The sequence below is a fragment of the Crinia signifera genome, chromosome 5 (genome assembly GCF_055691185.1).
Source record: "Crinia signifera chromosome 5, ASM5569118v1, whole genome shotgun sequence".
Taxonomy (NCBI): Eukaryota; Metazoa; Chordata; class Amphibia; order Anura; family Myobatrachidae; genus Crinia; species Crinia signifera.
This window is the reverse complement of record NC_139221.1, coordinates 49,286,905-49,304,959: the sequence shown is the minus strand read 5'-3', so window position 1 is coordinate 49,304,959 and position 18,055 is coordinate 49,286,905. Positions and strand designations below refer to the sequence as shown.

At 47.3% G+C, this 18,055-nt stretch overlaps 1 long non-coding RNA gene across 2 annotated transcripts in view; it reads right to left on the bottom strand.

The window, feature by feature from the left end:
- LOC146079439 (uncharacterized) overlaps positions 1-7,074 on the bottom strand; it is a 241,064-nt gene extending 233,990 nt beyond the window's left edge. For both annotated transcript variants that reach the window (XR_014474530.1, XR_014474531.1), the window contains exon 1: positions 6,707-7,074. This is a non-coding gene — a long non-coding RNA (uncharacterized LOC146079439). The remainder of the gene's footprint in view (positions 1-6,706) is intronic.
- Between the last annotated feature and the right edge of the window lie 10,981 nt (positions 7,075-18,055).

The window sequence follows — 18,055 nt, the reverse complement described above, 5'->3', positions numbered from 1 at the left end:
CAGGCCCTGGACAATGCAATGCACTGGGGACCTAACCATTCATTGACTGTAACCAATAAAAATAACATGCTCTGCCTGTAATGCTGCGCTTGTCTTTCCACAAGCTTCCATACAGTAAGTGAATAGCTGTGAGCACTATAATTGGTGGATAGCTCAAGTAACCCACCAATCAGCATGCTGATAGCCATTCACTGCTTGGCTTAAGGCTGACAAGAACATAAAGAAAATGCTGCCTCACCACTCTGATTGTACAAGCACCATCTTCCCCTACTCAGAGGCCCCTGGAATTGGGGGCCCTGGGAAGCTGCGCAGTATTTCTATGCATTAAGGTGGCCCTGTCCAGTAGGCCCCACTGCCTAAGAGCCCACCTTCTTCTCCAGGGATCAGGTTCCAAATTGTACACAGTACATACAGTAGGTGTTATTAATCTGGTATTATCATGCATGGACCCAGATCATGCATGCTCAAATGGTTAGTCAAATGGTTAGTCAAGTCTCTGTGTCGGCTGGTTGCACCCCATCTTTATGCTGGCCACACCCCTAAGCATGGGCCCCTTCTACTGCATTCTTGCAGTGGGCCCTTCATGCCCCATTCCGACACTGGGATCACAGCGTACAGTGCAAAGGAGTTTTGTACAGAATCATTGGGCCAGAAGTACTATGCTTGAAAAGTGACAAAGGGGAGTGTGATTAAGTAGCAGCCAATCAGCTCCTAACTACATGTCACAGGCTAGTGTGGTAGGACAGTCCAACAATCAGGATCCTGACAGTCAGTATACCAACATCGGAATCGCCGACTGCCGGTGCTCTGAAAGTGGGGCGAGTGCAAAGAAGCCCTTTGCAGGCTCGCTGCACTCACCACATTGCGGGCTCGGTGGCTCGCTACGCGCGCCAAAGGATTTATTCTCCCTCCATGGGGGTCATGCAGAATAGCCCCTGTCAGTCGGGTTCCTGACTTTTGGGCATTTAAACAGTCGGGATTCTGATGTCGGAGTACTGACCGTCAGAATCTCGACTGTCGGGCAGTCATCCGGCACCCGTCACAGGCTGGGTTTGAAAAATGACAGTTAGAAGCTGATTGGTTGGTGGTTTGTCACTCTCCATTGTATCACTTTTCAAGGCTTAGTGAGGCTGGTTCAACTGATGCAGCCACTGGGCGTCTGTGCACACCATTGTGGGCATAAAAGGGAGGAGCTATAAATTGTAAACTGATTTGGGACCGCCCCATTATTTGCATTTTACCGAAAATTAGGATGCTTCAAGCCAATGATAGCGCTTCAATGAAAGATGAGCGAAGGTGGAGATTTACTAAGAGGCAGGTTTTATTGTGGTTTTCAAACTGTCACACACCGAGTGCAGTCTTCATCTAATTATGGATCTTCTCAGATAAATATTTTAAGCAAATAACTTTAAATTAGATATCTTAATGTGCTTTGTTTTAACTGATAAGTTATATAAATAGTCTTCTTCACATCTCAAAAACAAACCCTTGAATGAAAAAAAAAAAAACAATCTAAATTTCATATGCTTTAGAGTGCTATTTTAATTAAATTAATATGAAAACCATAGGTTAATTGCATTGCCTGTTAATGGGAATGTATTATGCATGCAGGCATAGTTTATTTATAGTGACAGTGTTTGATGTACACAGTCAATTCCAAAAAGGGATAACAAAGACATGTCTGTCCCTGTGCAGAATAATAATTGGGGATTGTAGTGGGCTCAGCTGTTAGCTAAATACTTTTACAAACACACCTAATACCATGCTACCCTGAAGGTCTGCTTTTTTAAATGTATAACTATTGTACTACTACTACTACTACTACTACTACTACTACTACTACTGCTACTGCTACTGCTACTACTACTACCACTACCACTACCACTACTACTGCTACTGCTACTACTGCTACTATACTACTACTGCTACTACTGCTACTACTACTGCTTCTGCTGCTGCTACTGCTGCTACTACTACTGCTGCTACTACTACTACTACTATTACTACTATACTACTACTGCTACTACTGCTACTATACTACTGCTACTGCTACTGCTACTACTACTGCTTCTGCTGCTGCTGCTACTGCTACTACTGCTATACTACTACTATACTACTACTGCTACTACTGCTACTACTACTACTACTACTACTACTACTGCTACTATACTACTACTGCTACTGCTGCTACTATACTACTACTGCTAATATACTACTACTGCTACTGCTACTACTACTGCACTACTACTACTGATACTACTACTGCTTCTGCTGCTGCTACTGCTACTACTACTACTATACTACTACTGCTGCTACTACTACTACTACTACTACTACTACTACTACTACTACTATACTACTACTACTGCTACAGCTGCTGCTGCTGCTACTGCTACTACTACTACTGCTACTACTACTACTACTACTACTACTACTACTACCACTACAAGACGTTTTCAAGTTGATTAACAGGAAGTCCCCAATTGGGGGTGGTAGCCGTTTTTCTGGGAGTATCAGGAAGAATGCAAGAATGCAAGCAGATGTTTTCAGGGAGGGTGTGTGATGTCAGCCTCGATCAGCCTGTTCCTATGGCACAGGAGGAGTAGGTTCAGGGCTACGGACAGACTGCACACACTGGTAAAATCATTTTGAGGGTGACTGAGTGGCAAATGGATGTGCAGCTATTCGGCGATCGTTGTGATTTTCGCGAGCCATCCACAGTCTTGCTCAGGGCACGATTTCAATCTGGCCTTCCTTCCTTTAGGTTCTAATCTAAAACATTTGATGGCAGTTATTTTCATATATCCTGGTAGTTTGGGTAAACCAGGGTCAGGAAGGTAAACCTCAGTGGATCTCATAGGCCTGTAATACTGTAATCAAGAACATAAATACAGTATGTGGTGTAAACGAACAGTAGATTTAAAAAGTTAAATATGCAGCACAAGCTACAATTGTGCCAAGTAGGGAAAAATGCTCAATCCCAGTATTCCTGGGAGCCCGAGATTGGCTTTCCTAATGAAAAAACTGCCCTGACCGCCCGCACATTTATCGGATTTGTTCAATATGCCGGTGGTCGGAATCCCGGTGGTTGAAATACCGACGCCGGAATCCCGGCCGTCGCAATGCCGGCACTTTGTCCCTATATGGGTGTCCACGACGGTATTTCGCCTGCCGAGATTCCGATCGCCGGCATATCATACCGGACCCGGGGGAGCAGGGCTGTGGGCAGGTGGGCGCATAAACTATTCGGCCTGCGCAGCGTTACCTCTGACCGTCACGCTGCGCAGAGCTGCAGGCCAGGCATTGGGAACTGCAGGGTAGCGCCTGAGCGAGTTTTCAGACACTGCCCGGCATTAGACTGCGCATGCGCAGTCTAATCTCGAAATCCCAGTGTTTTTGGGACCAAATCCCGGGATCCCGCCAATCCCGATCCCGGGATTGGCCACCCTAGTTAACGTTAACTGAATGCAGAAAACCACTGTAAACATTCCATTCCATGTGCTGTTGCAATCCCCCAATTCACCAGTGGACTAAATGCTGAGTTTAAAACTAATCAGTTTCAGCAAATGAACTTGACAGTGATCAGAGGCAGTGCTAACACATGAAAGCTGTAATCTCTATTGTACCTTACTCTTTTTTCATATAGTACAAGACTGGAGTACTGTCAGAACTCATTACATTTATATTAACATGTCTTTTTCCTGATTTCAGCTGTTAAAATTTGACATCTCTATTTCTAGTTAGCAAACTGCAATGAAAATAATTAAGGTGTGGAATTTTACTAATAGAAAGGTATAATTAATATTCTACAAAATTGAAAAAGGTAAGTAATACACTGCACATAAATTATACTATGATAAATTCAAAAATGGAAATACTGTAACAAATTACATGTTTTGCTATTTTTTGCTATATTTGTTGTTATACAATATACTAGTTAATGACAATTAAAACCCCTTTCACAACGCAGCTATAACACGGTATATTGCTGATTTTTAAGTGCTCCCCTTCGCGAACAGGCAGGGGAGTGAATCAACCTGAATAAGGACCTTAGTGCACTGCCTGTGGTGAACGTGGTTGGGCAGTTACAACACTGTTTGTCTTGAAAATCTGTCCTGCCATTACCACAGGCAGGGCACCATACCCAATTTTTTGTAGATTTATATAAAACCAGCAAGTTAAAGTTATATACATGTTCAAGCATTGGAATGATTGATCCTATTAATTTCAACCCGAGACTGATTTCCAGTCCGTTCTGGTGTAGGGTACCTACATAACTGAATATAGGTAATGTTTAATTTGGTGCAACACAAAAGCGTGAGTAGTGAGAATTGCATGAGGGCAGTGGCGTAACTATAAATGATGCTCCCCCAAGCCAAAATATTTTTAGGCGCCCCCCCCCCCCCCCCATAATGCCCCATACACATTACCTCTCTGTCTCTCCCCATGTCCCTTTCCCCTATATGCACATGTGTCCTTCCTGTTCCGTTCTCACCACATGCCTCTCTTTGTCCCTCCTGGTCCCTTCCCACCACAGGCCTCTCTTTGTCCCCCCTGGTACCTTCCCAACACATGCTTCGCTGTGTCCCACCTGGTACCTTCCCACTACATGCCTCGCTGTCCCCCCCCCCCATTGTACCTTCCCACCACATGCCTATATGTGCCCCCCTTGGTCCACACTGACCACCCTGGTGGGACTTAATTTAAATGAATGGCTGCAGAAAAAGGTGAATTACCAACCTGCTTCTAATTACTGTTGTCTGTCTGCCACATATGTGGCTGGGAGCGCTGTGATTGGCGGAGAAGCATCCCTGGGGAGGCATAGCAGGGAGAGCGCAGCGAGCTTACTGGCAGAACCCATCCCCTGTAGAACACTCTCCCCTCCGCCCAGCACCGTGGCCACCTGGACATCCTCTCCCCCGGGACTGGCTGCTAGCGCACTGCACACTGCCCCCAGCAGACTGTTTGACCCCCACCTCCTCACCTATGTGCAGCAGTGGGGATGATCTGGGCGGCGGCAGATAGCTTGTACTCTAGCGCTATGTGCCGGCAGGGCAGGAAGCGCTACTGAATTTGAAAAGACTGGCCGGGCCGGAAGCTGATTGGCTGAGAGAATTCTCAGTCTTTTCAATGTCAGCAGCGCTTCCCGCCCTGCCGGCACATAGCGCTACAACTTCCAGCGGGGCCCAGAAGAAAAAGACTGCCCGCTGTCAGTGTAGCATACTGGGTCTGGGTGGGATACTGTTTTCTCTCATACTTGCCTATTTTGAAAACTAGTTACAGGGAGATTCCAGATGCTAGTAAAATGCGCTGCCCCATTGAGAGGGGGATATCGTGGTCCGCTCCAAAGGTTGTGTCTAGCTCCACCCATGTACATACACTCAGTGGTGTGTTCTGCAATGGCAGGTGAAAACTATAGCATACCTCAACCTGCCGCACCGAAGGTGCGTCCGACCCCAGTAAGGGCGGAGCTACATGCCAGGTGGGTATGGCCATGGGGAGAGGCCTAGCACTGCGACCCCCGTTTCCGTCATTCCTAGCAGGTGAGCACCCACGGCTATCTGCCTGCACTACCTCTGTTCCTGCACTGAAGAGATGCCGCACCCAGAACACACACACATCCCATATTACACCCCGTACACAAAGTACCATATCACATTATATACAGCCGCCCCTCTCCCATATTACGCATAGCACCATATTTTAATGGGCCTAATTCAGACCTGCTTGCATGGCTGCAAATTTGCATAGCGGATGATTATCATTGAACTGCATATGTGTAGGGTATGCAGTATACATGCACGAGGCCATGCTGCAATAAAATCCTGCCATTATTTTTGTTGGCTGCCGTTCGAAAGGTAATTGTCATTGAGTGGGCATGTGGGGGTGGACAACGAACGCTTTTGGGAGTCCAATAAAAACACTGGTTGTCCCTGATATTTGTAAATATCCGGGCGGGTGCAAACGGATGTGCAGCCTTACAAATCCAGTCACACAGGGGGCACATTGATTTGCAAGGCAGGATTTCACTGGTGCGCGGCGGAGACTATACTGATCAACAGGTCTGAATCTGGCCCAATGAATGCAGCCTTCCCCATATCACATTATACACAGCCCCCCTATGTTACATTATACACAGCCCCCCTATATTACATTATACACAGTCCCCCTATGTTACATTATACACATCCCCCCTATATACATTATACACAGCCCACCCCATATTATATTATACACAGCCCCCCTATATTACATTATACACAACCCACCCATATTACATTATACACAGCATCCCTATATTACATTATACACAGCCCCCCTATATTACATTATACACAGCCCCCTATATTACATTATACACAGCCCTTCCCATATCACATTATACACAGCCCTCCCCATATTACACTATACACAGCCCTTCCCATATCACATTTTACACAGCCCTCCCCATATTACACTATACACAGCCCTTCCCATGTCACACTATACACAGCCCTCCCCATATTAAACTATACACAGATCCCTTATATTACATTATACACAGCCCATTCCACATTATAAACAGCCCCAACCCCCCACACACACTAAATCCCCATCATATTACAGACCCCACTCCCCCAGTACACACACAGCACCACAATAATAAAAGTGCCACATTACAGTAGATAAAACACAGCCCCTCACTCCCCCACTATACAGCACTCACCTGGCTTGCCCATTCCTTGGAGGTGCAGGGAGCTGGCACTGTGGTGAGTGTGTGAGGCCAGCATCAGCATGTTACAGGAGTGTGCAGGGAGAGCAGGAGTCAGGACTGTACCCTAATGCACGCACGGAGCCCATAAGAATGCCGGTCACAGGAGCAGGGAGAGCAGGGCTGGGGCCTGCTGCACGGAGCCCATGAGTGTGGTGGGCGGAGCCAGCATCAGGGAAGCCCTGACTGACAGCTCCCCTGCTCCTCAAGCTGCACGGACTTCCTCTAACAATGTACAGCGCGGCAGCAGTGGCCGGCTGTGTATATTCACGAGCAGCTGCAGGCCCCCTCCTGACAGTACTGCTCAGCTTCTTCCCGGCTCCTCTGTCTAGCCTCTCCGTGCCCGAGCCGGCGCCCAGGCAGCCCCCGCTCCTCCAAGCAGTGGCGGGGGCTGCCTTACACAAGTTACGCCACTGCATGAGGGGTATTTGATCTGTGCCAATTCTTCAAACAGTTCGAAAAAAAAACACCATGGTCGGAAAACACATGGACCGGTGAATTACTTGCCTATCCTTGTGTTTTAGTAAAAAAATGCAGCATTTTTCGACTATTTTCCAAGGATGCAGATTCGACTAAACAAATTTGACTCTGTATCAGCGGAAATGCCAGTTGAAAACGGCTGCATTGTATAGAGATGTCTGGAGGTTTCGGTTAGCTGCAAAATTCAGACAAGATCGAATACAAATTTTAATAAAAAGAGTGCCCCTGCACCAGACTCTTTACCCCCACTATCCACGTCAGCATGGAGTTAATTTTATAAGTGTGGCGAGCGCAGCGAGTCACAGAGCCCGAAGTGTTGCGAGCGCTGCACTCGCCACAATTCGGCTGGCATGGATAGTGGGAGTTTGAAAAGGAGGCATTTGCCAGTATGTAACATGGAGCACTGGCAAATGCGTCCTTTATTGTGCATGAGACGCACTTCCGCACCACACCCCCCTTTGTGCACGAGACGCATGGGCTGCCGAACCCCTAACCCCATCTCCCTGAAGTGGACACGGGCAGGGTTGCCGTACCCTGCCACAAGAATTACTGAGACGCTTGTGCTTCTCAGGCAGATGGAGCGCCTCACCGTCAGCGTCCGCCAGCGCAGGGGATCTGGCGGTTACCGGCATGTGTGAGAGGCGCTCACTAGGCTTGCCAGGGAAGCCGGGGACATAGCTGAATCTCAAGGGGACAGTGCGGTGACTACGCTGCCTGGCGGGGACACTACGCTAACTACGCAGGGCTGCTGTGGGGACACTACGCTGACTACGCTAGGCAGCCGTTGGGCTATGCTGAAAACGTAGCTTAGGCTGCCGCCGTGAAACTACACAAGTACCCTTTATTTTTACACTGCAATATAGATCTCACATTGAAGTAAAATCCCACCCAAATCTAATTCTCTCTGCACAAATTACATTTGACACCCCCACCCCCGCAGTGCACATGGCTTTGTCCATTTGAGAAGGAATTCGCCTCTGAGAGTGAACCAGAATAAGTCCCAGCACCTCAGATCAGAAAAGTGAAAACGGGTAAATTTTATGAGAAAAAATGGTCTGTAATTGAAAAAATTGGTCAAAAAAAATACATTTTTGGGGGTTGAATGATTGAACTGTTGCTAATTGCCTTTATGCATTCGCAATGTGAATGGTAAGCATGCACATTCTTTCAATAATTGCACCGTTTGCATATTTTTGAATTACAAATAACCAGGAAAAGGAACATGCAGTACCAGCTATGTGCTTCCTCCTGCCCCCAGAGTGCATATGCAGGACCTATAGTAACTTGTTTTGACTTTCAAATTATTGATATGTTAAAATATTAGATAGCCTCACCACAACTGCGATCATACCTGCAAGCATACAAAAACACAAATTTAAAACGTGTTTACTATTAAACTAAACTAACAAAGTGCCACAAAAGTGAAGAAATACAATCAATTATTCATAATACAAAAGGTATAAAAGTCCTTTAATAAAAATCTGTATTGCTTCAATTTTTCATTTATGTTTACACATAAATATATATGTATGTATCGTGTCCGCCCTCTTGTGGCCACAACCTGAAATCACAACTGCTCCTTACCATTCATTCTCAATACATGTCAATAAGCAGACTTACAATGCAGCAAAACCTCTATTCATACCTCCCAACTGCAGGGCCGGCGCTACCCACTCAGCAGCTCCTGCAAAGCAGGGAGGCGCCATGCTGAAAAGTCGCTGTCTCCCTCCCTGCTCTGCTAAAGCTGCCTCAGCCCTCACTGTCACTGCCTCCTGCACGCCGCCCGCAGCGCCTGTCTGATAGCGGCCGGCAGTATGGAGAGGCTGAGCAGCTCCCTGCACCGCGCACACACTGTCCTCCTCCTGCGACCTGCCCCCTCTTCCTCACGGACACTTGCGCTGAGGCATGTAGCACTGTCTGTGAATGCCTGGATGACATGTTATGTCCGGATCGGCCCCCTACCCATTGCTCCCTGCGTCTGCTGCTGTCAATCAAATGACGAACAGGCAGCAGCGCCGCCTCCCCTTCCTTCCCTCTTCTCAGTGTGCTGTGCCAGTGCCACTGGCAGTCCTCAACACTCCGCCCCCTCTATCTCCTCCCCTCTTTTTGTACTGCTTTCGGATCGCATCGCACACACATTGCATGCATGCCGTGCGATGCGATCTAGCCCATAATGTGTGCGATTCTCGCAGCGTGTATGGGCACCTTTAGTGATTGCAACATTTTGCGGACACAGCACTGAGATGGTGTATGCATACATGTACATGCACCCGAGATCCTCCATAGGATCGTATGTTGCATACACTCCCACAATCGGGCTGCAGCTTGTTGCAATGGCAATGTGAAAGGGCGCAAAATGTATGGTTTGCAGGAGGGCGCCGGACACCCTAGCACCGGCCCTGCCCAACTGTCACGATTACAGCGGGACAGTCCCGATTTTCGGGTCCTGTCCCACTGTCCCACCCGCGGCAGGCATTGTCCCGCTGCGGGGGGTGGCAGTTGGGAGACCCCCCAATCTAATAGAATAGACGCTGTGCGCATGCGCACAGTGTCTATTCTCATATAAAAATGAGGTTGCGGCTAATTAGCATAAGCCACGCCGTCATTTGCATACGCCCCGCCCCCTTTCCGGACCCTCGTGCTATTTCATCAGGACAGAAGTTGGGAGGTATGCAGTCTATTGCATTTATCTGCAATAAAATGCAACTAATTAGTACCTCACGCTTAAGAAAGATCGTTTTGGTTTTTGAAACTACGCCAGAGAGTAGACTGCAACCTTCTGTAGCACAGTGATTCAGTCTTGAAATGTTTTTCTTGGCCTGTTAAGTAATGAATGCACAGTTTAGTTAATTTGAGATTGCATTATCAGATGTCAAATGCATCTTGGTAATTTACTAAACACAAAACAGTGTTAGGATCCGTAGAGTCCCCGCCAACCCTAACTCCGTTGTCTCCGGATAGAATTGACGGGCACGTGCAAGGGCTAAGGCTTCACCTATAATAGCCGCGTTCGGCAGAGCCCGTTAGTCAGGCTCCGCCCCCGATACCACCAGGTCTTACATGTGACAACGTGCCCGTCAAGGCCAACGGAGGACAAGGGGAACAACTGACTATAACACAGGCGAGGACTCCCACGACTGGAAGATGCATCCCCCGCAGCTGCCGCTAATCAGCTGTGAAGGGCCTGCAGACTGTCCCCTCCTCCCCGCGGCCGCCTGGCGTCCCCCGTCGCCTAGGCAACCGCGCTGGGGAGGAAGGAACTGTGAGAACACTGCCGAGTGCGCGTCAACGTCCGGCGGAAGTGCGGGACTGATGACGCGGCGGCGTCCCGGCTGCCTAGCAACAGCCGGGGCGCTGGGAGTCAGGATCGCCGGCGCAGCGCTACTCGCGTGTGAGGTGTAATGTGTAATGGGCATCACAGTGTGAGGTGCAACATGTAATGGGCATCACAGTGTGAGGCGTAATATGTAATGGGCCTTACAGTTTGTGGCATAATGTGTAATGGGAATTACAGTGTTTGGTATAATGTGTATTGGGCATTACGGTGTGTGGCATAACGTGTGTTGGGCATAATGGCATGTGGTATACTATGTAATCCCTATTATCCCTATTTTACAAAAATTTGTCAAGCCCTGGCATAATGTGCAATGTCAATTACTGTGTGTGGCATTATATGTGATGGGCATTATGGTGTGTGGTATTATGTGAAATGGGCATTATGCTGGGTGGCATTATGTGGAATGGGCATTACTGTGTATTGCATTATGTGTGATAGGCATTATGTTGTGTGGCATTATGTGTAATGGGCATTATGGTGAGTGGCATTATGTGTAATGGGCATTAGGGTTAGTGGCATTATGTGTAATGGGCATTAGGGTGTGTGGCATTATGCGTAATGGCCATTACAGTGTAAATTTCCGACGCGCACTGTCCCTGTTTCTGGTGTGTGTGATGGGAATAATTAATCCTTAAGCCCATATACATAAAAAAGTCACCTATTTAGTTTGCATTGATGCCCAGTAGGCAGTGATGGACACGCCCAGTAGGCTTTGATGGACACGCCCAGTAGGCGTGGTGAACACGCCCCTCCAATGGTGCACCCCCTAAAAAAATGGGCTGCGCACGCCTATGCCCCTCACCCCAGAAAATGCAGGGACTAGGCTGGTGTAAAAGGGGCCAACCTGGGAATGCATTTTCTTGTGAGAAAGGGGTATTCTGCAGTGCTCTGAATACAGCCAGGCTCTGCCACTGTCAGTGGCTATCACTTCTGCCTGGCGGCGGCTGTCCCCCATTTACCGGGAGCATGTATTCCCCCTTGGCATTGAACATGTAATCCCACATGGCAACGAGCATGGAACCTCTAGCAATGAGCATGGAACCCTTGGCAATGAGCATGTAGATAAGCATCACTTATGTAGCATAATTTTTAATAGGCATTATGGTGTTTGGCATAATACATAATGGACATAATGGCGTGTAACTTAATGTGTAATGGACATTATGGTGTAAATGTTTAATGCACGCCTTTGGTGGACAATGTCCCTGTTTATGAAGCGTATTGTGAATTTTGGCTTAATCTGTGTGCCATTATGTGAATTCTGGCTCAATCCGTGTGGCATTCGGTGAATTTTGGCTCAATCCGTGTGTAATTATGTGAATTTTGGCTCATTCCATTTGGCATCATGTGTAAGGGAGAAGTATAATGGGGTCTGGTATATTGTTGCATAATGTGTAGAAGTTGTTTATGGTGTTGTAGACTACACTCAAGGACACACCCCTGTTGAGTGGCCACACCCCTTTTCCGGAGCGCGCCTTCGGCGTGCGCACAACTACATCCTTCACTTTTGTCGCCATGGTGGGCCTGCATACTTTAAATACCAGGGCCTATTTTTAATCCCATTCCCACCCTCTCTCTGCCGCTCTCTTAGCATGTACACTGGCACCACTGACACCGCCCTCCCCCAACCCAAACCCTCTTTTATCATGGTGCCCCCCCTGTCATTTTATCCTGGATCCGCCCCTGGATAGAACTACCACTAAATGGTACTGGGGATAACAATACTCCAGAGATGGTATTTAAACAATAAACGATATGTAGGAGTAACAATACTCAAACGATGGTATATGAACAATAAAAGGTGTACAGGAGTAACAATACTCACCGGATGGTACTTAACACTAAATGGCATACAGGAGTAACAATACTCAAGGATGGTACTAAACAATACTGAATATGCAGCAGCAAATAAAGATAAGGATAACCCTCACTTATCTGAAAGATGAAGATACAGAACAAGAAGGGTTAATCCTCAGCAGCAACACGGGAACAGATACTGGAATGCTGGAAGCAGGGCAGAAACCAAGACCACCAGGAACCAGGAAACCGGGAGCACTCTGACCAACCAAGGAAGAACTATCACCGGCGTCAGACAGTAGTGCCCGGGAGCTTAAATAGGCGCCAAAAGGGTGTCCCCTGCCGCTGCCGCTAATCAGCTGTGAAGGGCCTGCAGACTGTCCCCTCCTCCCCGCGGCCGCCTGGCGTCCCCCGTCGCCTAGGCAACCGCTGCGGCAGGGGAGGAAGGAACTGTGAGAACACTGCCGAGTGCGCGTCAACGTCCGGCGGAAGTGCGGGACTGATGACGCGGCGGCGTCCCGGCTGCCTAGCAACAGCCGGGGCGCTGGGAGTCAGGATCGCCGGCGCAGCGCTACTCGCGTCTGCATCCGGCGGAAGCACAGAGGGAATGACGCGGCGGCGTCCCGGCTGCCCAGCAACCGCCGGGGTGCGTTGCCCGCGGAGTACCGGGGCAGCGCTGCCTGAGCCGCTCCTAACAAACAGGCAGAGTATGCCCAAATGCAAATGAAAAACACGGTAGAACTCACATGTAGGAATGAATACACTCGTCCATACTTGGAAATTGAAATTAATTTTATTTTTTATTTTTAGCCCTTTCTTACACTTTTACATAATGAAGCTCCGCACAGGTCTGACTGATCTGTGCAGACATCATGTTCAGCAGTGTTTAGCTGCCTGCAAACTAATCGGCCCCATTCATCTACAGATCAATTGTCAGATTCAAAATCCGGTACTTATGTAGTAGACGGGCGCCCAATTTGCATATGTACGGTACCTTAGGAAAATCGCATTGCATTGCATCGCATGGGCCATTTTAAGGTGATGCGATGCGATTTTCCTATGTCATTTATTCACTGCTCTGTTAGCTCCGGGGGATCGCATCGCATGCGATCAGGTGTACAATAATACCTTTTCATACCCCCACTATCCACATCGGCGTGGAGTTGATTTTACAACTAGCGAGCGCAGCGAGCCCCGCGAAGGGACGCGGATTACTTTACATGTATTCCGCGTGCGTTCGCCACGCTTCGGGCTCGGTGGCTCGCTGCACACGCCACACTATATAAAATCAACTCCACACCGACGTGGATAGTGGGGGTATTAAAAGGTCGGAGGACGCGTGGGGAGGGTGCCTAAAACCTCATTGTATGTCATACAATGGTATTATTGTATAGCTAATGTAATGGCATCGTACACCCTATCAAATCGCATGCGATCTCATGCGATTTTGCGGGAGGTGCGTTGCGACGCGATCCCCCGGGGCTAAGATAGCAGTGAATAAATTACATAGGAAAATCGCATCGCATCACATGGCCCTTAAAATGGTCCATGCGATGCGATGCAATGCGATGTGATTTTCCTAAGCAGAATAGCCCACTAAGCAAATTGCTTAGTGGGTGCCCGTCTACTACATAGGTACCCAAAACCCCTCAGTAATCCCGGCAGATATAAGATCTTATGTTCTGTTCAGAGATACGTATGAGATGTAGATGTGGATAAATAAAAAACTCACTAGAAACCCATATGTTTCTCAATTTATTCCACTATGGGGGAATCCATCGTTCTCACCATCCCTAACTAACTCTCTGTTCAGAACATGGAAAGCTAGAGGTCTGGATTTATCAAATAAAATATTTGATCCTGGAGGTGTCATAGATTCCTTTTCAAATCTCTCAATAAGATATTCGATACCCAACAATCAGCAATATATGTTTTTTCAAGTCAGGCATTACTTGAACTCAATTAGAGCCCCTGGACAGCTCCCCTCCCCTTCCGATCGCCCAGATAAACTCCATAGATCATCTCCTGAAATACCTGTTGTACAAGAAATATAAAGTTAAGTACCTTTATGGGCTGTTAATGGAAAAAGGTCATCAGGATCAGGGCCAGTGGGCTTTACTAGCGGAGAAATGGAAAAAGGATATTTCAATAGTATCCAAACAGGAAGACATAATGAGCTTACACCTTACCTCATTAAAGGCCCTACACTCAGTTTATCTCAAGGAGGTATATGTGAGGACTCTACATCGTGCTTATATTACCCCTTACAGAAGAAGACACATGGTTCCAGATGAAACGGGACAGTGTTTGAAATGCGGATGTGCAGTTGCAGACTTTAAACACTGTATGTGGGACTGCTTTAAATTCAAACGATTTTGGTGCAAAGTAACGAATTACCTTTCTACAATCTTCCATGTAAAATTACCCCCAGATCCTCTGGCAGTCATGGGACTCAACTTTGGAAACACCTTTAAGAAACACACGATACCACTTCTTATTATCATCATTACAATTGCAAGAAAGGGATTCGGCATGCCGGCGGTCGGGATCCCGGCGTTCAAAATCCCGATGCCGGAATCCCGAACGCCGAAATCCCGACAAGGGGGGGACAACAAAAAAGCACATTATGTCAGCGTTTGAAACCTCTTGATCAGGCCTTTATTTATGCCTACCTGGATTGTATAAGAGACCCTAATAGTGCCTACAGCTTGTTTATCTTTGTAACTAATCTAGGGTTTGTGTGTGATTCCTTGACTATTTATAATGTAATCTTCTAATAATATCTCAGATAGAGTGAGAATAGTTCTCACCAATGATTCTAAAGGTACCTATATTTCTTCTCCCTTCCCTTCCTCATATGGCCCCCTCCCTCCCTCCCTCCCCCCCCCCTTTTTCCTAATCCCTTCCTAATACCCACCTGTATCCTATTTAGGGATGTTCACCGGCCACTTTTCGGGTTTTGGGTTTTGGGTTTTGGGTTCTGATTACCTTGAGGTTTTGGGTTCTAATGGGTTTTGGCAAAACACCTCCTAAGTGTTTTGTGTTTGGATTTATTTGGGTTTTGGGTTCTGATTTTTTTGTTAAAAAAAGCCTAAAAACAGCTAAAATGGCAGAATTTGGTGGTTTTTTTGCTCCTACGCTATATTGACCACAATAACATTCATTTACACTCATTTCCAGTGTATTCTGAACACCTCACACCTCACAATATTGTTTTTATTGCCAAAGTTTGCACTGAGGTAGCTGGATAACTATGCTAAGCCACACAAGTGTGCGGCACAAACACGTGGCTCATGTAAGAGTGGCACTGCAGCGGCAGACATGATGGCAGTTTAAAAAAATAGGCCCATAAAAGATACCTATCTGGCTTGATCATGCACTGTTTACCATGTGCAGCCAAGGAGCGGTGGGCATTTTGTGCAGCACAGAGTTTGTCTGCAAGTGTGTAACTGTTTCGATCACTTTAACATCCAACAAGACCCCTATCTGGCTTGATTGTGATTATGATTATTTATAATTAATTTCATCTGATTTTTAATTTGGTGATTAGTAATATTATTCATTTATTATTTATTATTACCATTCGTCTCGTCAATCATTGCCTAATGGGTGGAGGGGAGGGGGCTAATCAATGACTAGGTGGCAGCTGGAAGAGTTCTATCTGGCTGCGACTTCTGTAACTCTATTGATCGCTAGGGTGGATTCAGGTGATCTGGCTCGCTAGGCGGGTGTTCCCTTTGCTCACTGCTTCACATGCGTCCCTCGTGAAGCTGTGCGCTCTGTCGAGGAGGATGTCCTTTGCCGGTAGAGAAGTACTGATCTTCTCTCAAGGTGTTACGACTCGTAGCTGCACTCCCCTGCTACAACCTCAAAACAAGCACCAAGACCCCTATCTGGCTTGATTGTGCACTGTTTACACAGTGCAGCCGAGGAGCAGTGGGCGATTGGTGCAGCAATCAATTACTCTCATTAGTGGAATGCAATCAGTTGTATGCATTTAAAAGACAAGTCCCTCATACGAATGACTCTCAGCAGTGGGCACCAGACCAGACAGGTAGATGAAGCAGTACTAGACACCACACGGTAGATAAGTCAGTACTAGGCACAAGACCGGTAGATAAGGCAGTACTAGGAAGTACTAGGCACCAGACGGTAGATACGGTAGTACTAGGCAGTGGGCACTAGACCAGACAGGTAGATGAGGCAGTATTAGTTGTGTGTGTATCTGTTTTGGTCAGTTTAATATTTAACAAGACCCCTATCTGGCTTGATTGTGATTATGATTGATTGATTATTAATTAATTTTTTGATGTGATTGATTCATGGTCGAAACCCCGTTTAACAACCTGGTTGATCCTGACCCTGATGTGCAGTTTGTCTCTGTGCTGAAAGATCCCAATCTCAAATGGCAGACTGAACAACCTGTGGATAGCCATATTTCAAAAAATGTGAATGGGCTTGTGTGGCAGCCCACTACAGGATACCCCCTGTGCCCCTGGAGTGCCCCCAAAGAAGTTTAATTGCAGCCAATGCTGCTCAGAGGAAAACTGCAGGGATGTGAGGGGTTAAACAGCCCCAGCTCAGTCCACGTGCAGGGAGCCTGACACCCCCGATTGGCTGCCCAGGGATTGTGGCAGTCCACCCCTGGTGTACTCTTGTGCCCCCAAAGAGATTTTAATTGCAGCCAATGCTGCTCAGAGGAAAACCTCCTTTGCTTGTGGAAGCTGCAGGTCTGTGAGGGGTTAACAGACTCAGCTAGTGTCCTAGTGTCCCAGCTCCCCTGCACATGAGACAGGAAGCTGGGAGGTCAGAGGTGATCCCAGCAGCAGTGTGTGAGAGAGAGAGAAAGTGTGCAGAGGGGTGAAGAGCTTGTATCCTGAGCCAGGAAGCATGCAGACAGAGATGCTGTGCAGAGAGAAGCACACATCTGAGACCAGGCACTGGGAGCAAGGACCCAGCAGTTAATGACAGCCAGCACTGCTGACCAGAAGAAGGGGTGAGCAGCATGTGAAGGGAGATAGAGCCCAGTAGGAGTGACTGCAGAGACCTACAGCACGGAACTAGGCAGAGAGGGACATTGCCGCCCATCTGGGAGTCACCCAGAGGACCACACAGCACCCAAGACAGGCAGTGGCCAGCCAGGAGTCGTGACCAGCAGGAGCTGGCAACTGCAGCTGATTGTTCAGGTACTGGGGTGTTGGATACCCCCACTAACAGGACTGCCTGTTTGCCTCTGATACAGGAGATTGCCCTAAGGGATGGGAATCTGCCTGCCCCTCTTAGAGAGGATTTTTGATCACTTTTGTTATACATAAAAGTAGTGTGCACACTAAGTTATGGCCTAATCACCTTGTGAGGATTTCCTTCGCGGGACCGTTATTCAAATTCAGGAACTGTGTTGTTTTGCACCAGGGACTACCGCGCAGTGTATATAGGGTGCATAGCGCCACTTGGCGGACATGTTGTGACGTAATATTATTCTGTCATATTGTTATTGTTGTGATGTAATTTTTTGCGTAATCGTTCTCTCTTTAATCTGGTCATTGATTAGTTATAGCTTTAATTACTGAATGATATAAAGTGACTGTTTTGCATAAGTACGTGAGTGTATTGCAGCAACCCATTTACATATCTCCTTTAAATAAATATTTGTTGCTGCTAGCCGTAGTAGCCTTGTCTTTTGTGGGTTC